The sequence below is a fragment of the Triticum urartu genome, chromosome 1 (assembly GCF_003073215.2).
Source record: "Triticum urartu cultivar G1812 chromosome 1, Tu2.1, whole genome shotgun sequence".
Taxonomy (NCBI): domain Eukaryota; kingdom Viridiplantae; phylum Streptophyta; class Magnoliopsida; order Poales; family Poaceae; genus Triticum; species Triticum urartu.
In genome coordinates this window covers 23,678,333-23,684,130 of record NC_053022.1, presented here as the reverse complement: position 1 = coordinate 23,684,130, position 5,798 = coordinate 23,678,333, and the positions used below count along the sequence as shown (strand labels likewise).

General features: G+C 48.7%; 2 non-coding genes across 2 annotated transcripts; both read right to left on the bottom strand.

Annotated features, from left to right (window-relative positions):
- Positions 1–4,814: 4,814 nt before the first annotated feature.
- On the bottom strand, positions 4,815–4,898 carry LOC125533442. Its single transcript, XR_007294313.1, has one exon. It is a non-coding gene; the product is annotated as a small nucleolar RNA SNORD36 (small nucleolar RNA).
- A 99-nt stretch (positions 4,899–4,997) lies between these two features.
- Positions 4,998–5,081, bottom strand: LOC125533263. The gene has a single exon (XR_007294194.1). It is a non-coding gene; the product is annotated as a small nucleolar RNA SNORD36 (small nucleolar RNA).
- Positions 5,082–5,798: the final 717 nt, after the last annotated feature.

Here is a 5,798-nt window from a genome sequence, read left to right as displayed (position 1 = left end):
AAGATCAGCGCTCGGGCCGAGGCCTAGGAGTGGCAGGCCCGGGCCTGCAGCGGCATCTCGTCGGCACGCGTGCACTGGTAGGGTTTCACTGCCACGTGGCCCGCGGGAAGGCCCGCGGTCAGCTCGCGGGTCGACTGCGTTCCCACCTGCAAGGACACGGAGCTCTCCGAAAGCGGCATAAACCAGCAAAGCTGGCTCCTCAGGGTAGGAAGCTGACCAAGCTTCTCGTCCCTCTGTCCGCCTCGAAGCTCGATCAGCTTCGGGGACTACTGACGGAGTAAATAGCCATGGGTAGCCTAGCCAGCTTCCCCTGGACCTTCTAAAAAAATTACGAGCCCGTCCGGCTCTCAAGGATCCAAGACGTGGGGCCGCCTTCCCCTTGTTGTCTGTCACCCAGGCCAGCTACCGGAAGGCGGCCCGACTTTAGCCCTTGCGAAGAAAGCCACAGGAGGGCCGGCTTTGAGAAGCCGGCCGCGGGAAGGCCGACTCCAAGAAGCCGGCTCCCACTAAGTGGTCGAGACCGTACCCTCAAAGTTTGCATCCACCTAAACGGCGATGTGACGGGGCGTGGCTACAGTGAAGCCTGCCACCCCCGAATCCCGGAGCACGACCGGCACAGCGCGCCGTACGGGTGGCCATGACCCGTCCGGCGTAGCACTGTTGCCATGATGACCCTGATGTCATCCACGATGGACTACCAATATGGCCCACGGGCGGTGGGCCCCTTCGGGCAGAGAGACACCCGAAGGCGGCCACGCCTCCCCCAGTCGGCCCAAGACAGAGCCGGCTCCCCGCAGCCGGCTTGCCGCCTCCCTCGAAGGAGACGCCCCATTAAGGAGACAAGACGCGGTGAGGCTACAGCAATCGCCCGCCGGGCGGCGGCACTGTAGCCACGCCTACCTCGACGAAGCCCACGTCACCAAGATTGAGCAACAGTAACCAGCCGCCGACCAGGTCCTGGACAGTGGGGCCTGCCTGTCGACCAAGGGGCCGGCAGCCGGCGGGACCCACCAGTCGGCGGGCCCCAGCAGCCGGCGCAGAAGCCGGCGAGCGCAGTCACAGACGGCTGGGCCCCGCGCCCAGCCGGATTACCATTGTACCCCCGGGGGGTAGGCCTATATAAACCCCCCGGGGCACCCATGCAAAGGGTTGATCACAGCTAGTTCTAGACACCACACAAGGAGAAGAAGCAAGCAAGCCGTGCCCTTCTTCCTCCTCTCGCAAAAAACAGCTCTAGGAGCATCGTGTAGCTACTTGTTAATCTAGTGATCATGCAGAGACCCCGCAGAGCAGCAGTAGGGGTGTTATCTCCGCGAAGAGCCCCGAAGCTGGGTAAGATTCGCCGGCATGCATGTCTTCGCCTCACCCGTTTCCAGGCACCGGCGATGTTTTACTAGCTCCCACAATGACAAGCCACCCGTTGGCATATGTCGCACCTACCACCCGACAGGGGTGCTCTCCGCTTGTTTTCCGCCATTGTAGGTGGCGAGACCGGCTCGGACCGGGACCTTGTATGCCTGAGGGAGAAATCCCTTGGCCTGAAGCGACACTAACTCGCTATGCGGGATGGTGCAACTCTCCCAGTCCCCGGGTTTGGGACCGGAGGGGCGAGGGGGGGAGCTGCGACGGCTGGTCATGTTGGAATAGACCTTTGCTGGAAGCGCTCTGATGATAACTCGCGGAGAGGAGAAGATGTGGTTTGGACCTAAATCCCCATCCCGTTAAATAGGCAGCTCGTTTATACGGCTATGGGTGTGGATGTAAAAATGCCCTGGCTTTTCGCATTCGTTTGACACGTGGAAGACGGCCATTATTGGGCGTGGAAGCCGAGGAGCACTACATTACAAAAATCGGACATTATTCCTATAGGTACACAGGATTTGGAGAAGAACCCGCCTTGCAATGCCGAACAATCTGCGCACCAGACCCGTCATCATTGAAGCCTGGTTCGGGGGCTACTGAGGGAGTCCTAGATTAGGGGGTGTTCGGGTAGCCGGACTATACCTTCAGCCGAACTCCTGGACTATGAAGATACAAGATTGAAGACTTCGTCCCGTGTCCGGATGGGACTTTCCTTGGCGTGGAAGGCAAGCTTGGCGATGCAGATATTCAAGATCTCCTACCATTGTAACCGACTCTGTGTAACCCTAACCCTATCCGGTGTCTATATAAACCGGAGGGTTGTAGTCCGTAGGACATAAACTCCATATACAACAATCATACCATAGGCTAGCTTCTAGGGTTTAGCCTCCTTGATCTCGTGGTAGATCTACTCTTGTACTACCCATATCATCAATATTAATCAAGCAGGAGTAGGGTATTACCTCCATCGAGAGGGCCCGAACCTGGGTAAAAACATCGTGTCCCTTGTCTCCTGTTACCATCCGGCCTTGACGCACAGTTCGGGACCCCCTACCCGAGATCCGCCGGTTTTGACACCGACAGGGGGCACCGCCCCCCTCCTTGTCCAATTCATACTAGAGGGGGAGGGGACACGCGGCTGCCCTGGCCGCCCTCCTCTTCTCCCACTAAGGCCCATTAGGCCCAATATATTCCCCGGGGGGTTCCGGTAACCCCCTGGTACTCCGGTATATGTCCGAAACCTTCCGAAACACTTCCGATGTCCGAACATAGTCGTCCAATATATCGATCTTTATGTATCGACCATTTCGAGACTCCTCGTCATGTCCGTGATCATATCCGGGACTCCGAACTACCTTCGGTACATCAAAACACAAAAACTCATAATACCGATCGTCACAAACTTTAAGCATGCAGACCCTACGGGTTCGAGAACTATGTAGAGATGACCGAGACACGTCTCCGGTCAATAACCAATAGAGGAACCTGGATGCTCATATTGGTTCCTACATATTCTACGAAGATCTTTATCGGTCAAACCACATAACAACATACATTGTTCCTTTGTCACACTACAAGAAATATGTCAACTTGTGACCCTCACTATTGGTCTCTAAAAGGTCATTGATTTTCATTTGCAACCTTTTTTTGACCAAAAACAGAAGGTCAAAAGCTGGCAGTTGTAAACTGAAATTAACGACCTTCTCTGTGAGAAGGTCGTGGAATTCCACGACCAAAACCAAAGGTCGTTGATTCTATGACCTTCTCTTTTGGTCGCTAGCTCTGTGCCCAGGCCACGTCGGATCTGACGTGGCAAACTGACATGGCAAAATTGCGACCAATTGAAAAGGTCGTTGATAAGATTCAGCCCGGTCCAATTCGACACTTTACATGGGCCGAGCCCAACAATTCAGCCTATTTGTGTTTTTTCTCATATTAATTTTGGTCGGGTAGATGGGGCAAGCCCAACATTTCAGCCTTGTTATTTTTGGGCCTAGGCCTTTTTGTTTTCTTGGCCTTCACCTTTTCACAATTGATTTTTAAGAGATTTTATTCACTTTCCTGAATTTTTTGATTTGTGGCCTTTTTAGGGCCCAAGTAGTATTTGTTTCATTTCTGATGTATCAGCAATTAATGAACTGATCCTCAAAAAAACAATAAATAATCAACATTTCCAATATTTCAATCACCCAAATTTTCACAAATGGCGACCAAAATGAGTATATTATATATATTACAATCATGCATAGTTCACATCATCTAGTAATTTACAACACCCAGGAAGTGCAAACACCCAGGAACATCAAGGAACATCTCTGAAGTAAACACCCAGGAACACCCAGGAATAAACACCGAGGAACATAAAACACCTAGGAAGATAAAACTAGCTACAAAGATGAAGTGTTCCCTTCTTCGAACTTCTTTAGCCTAGAGCTCCTGTAGAAGAGAGGAAATTATGTTATCATGGTTGCCAATGAAAGAAATATCTTCCAACAAAGAACAACTAGGAAAAGAATAATGAACAGAATAATAAACAGATACACAAGCAGCTAGGAGCATGGATAACAATAGTATACTGTTGCTGAGGCATTAGTATGGATAACAGAATAATGAAGTATGGATAACAGGAACAACACCTAATATATTATACTACTGCTGAGGCATTAGTATAATGAACAAAACTTCCTGAAGTATACTGCTGCTGCTAAAGTATACAGTTGCTGCTGCTGAGTTTGCATTAGTTTACAAATCTTATAGAATAATTTGTTTATGCTAGGAATGCATCAGTTTGTACAATACTATAAAGGGCAAATAAAACAACAGAATTGCATAGGGAAAATAAAACATTTTAACCTGCTGTTGTTCTACACTTCAACATGGATAACAAATCTAACAACGATGGTGGTCGTCATCCTTGCATTGATTAGTTAAAGATAAGAGCAGCAGAGCAAATATGTGTATTACGCAGACAAACAGGGGTGCTCCTGTTGGGTTGCAACATGAAAGAGCCAGGTTTTTATTACTGCTAAAAAATACTTAGCAACCACAACAAATTATGATCAAAGGAATGGCAACGAATCTAAGGGTTTATTTTTGGCAAAATATCCAAGGTTGAGGAATCCAAAAATGCAAAAAAAACACCGATCAACTGTAGTTGTTTAACCATCACCACACTAACGAACATGTGTTCAAGAGAGTTGTTTGATCCAAAGAATTGAAGACAAATAAACGAAAGAGAAATGTTTCAATTCTATTCAGAAGTATAGTCCAAGCAATATCTGACTTATGATGAAATGCATAGGTCCAGCCGATGACTACACAGCAGCAACTACTTCAGAATTGGCTGGAGAAATGCTTATCCTTTTTATTCTTCAACGACATAAAAAGAAATGCCAACACAGCACCATCAACAACAGACTCTCACCCAACTAATATACTAGAACTAGATCAACCAAGCATCAGTTTTAAAAAGCTCTGTTTAAGATACTTCAATGACGTAAAATCTCAGTAGCATCTCCTTGTAACATCACATGCTCAGCTGACAAACAATTCACATGCAACTCCTCTACATTATATCACACCAACACACGGAGCTGCATCTCTAGATGAGGAACAAAAAAACGTTGATGGCATGCTAAGCATCAGTTTTAAAAAGCTCAATTTTAGATCATCAAAGACCGGAAAGGCCGCAGTGTCTAAATGTTTCACATCCTCTGCCCAGCAACAACATCATCATCGTCACGGAAAGGCCGCAGCGGTCTAAACAGTCAGCTATCCAAAAAACATAGTGACCCACATCACCAATGAGCTACTGTGAGCATGTAAGGACCAGATACAATGCAGAGCTACTAAACAAATGGGATCGAGCAGAAGGGCAAAGAGAGGGAGGTGGCTACCTTCTCCACAGGGGAACTTCCTGGTGGTGATGTTGAGCAGCATCCTGACCGGGCCCTTGACCTTCAGCTGCTTCTCCTTGGCGCCCTTCACCAGATCTGAGGTCACTGTTCAACACACGCACGCACAAACGCATCAGATCGGAGGTGCACAAATCCAGCCTCATCCAACCAAGCACTAACAAACACATGAATGATACTAACATAAGCCATATAGTACTCTTGGAAGTGTGCAGTGAATTTGCACAGGAGTACGTACGTACAACACAATAGAAACCTCAAGAATCACGGTGTGGAATACAATGGGGAATGTTTGTTTGGTCGAGGATGGGTCAGGCGCCCTTGATCACGAGACGGGGCAGCCCAGGCTGTTGATGCAGTACTTGCTCACACTACCCAAGAACATCCTATTCAACCAAAGGAACCGGATCAGCTTGTTTCTTTCATACATGAAAGGTGACGCCTATCACACAAGCAGGCAGGCAACTGTCCTAGAAACTTCATGATCTAAATAGATTACAAGATGAACTCCCGGAAAAAAAA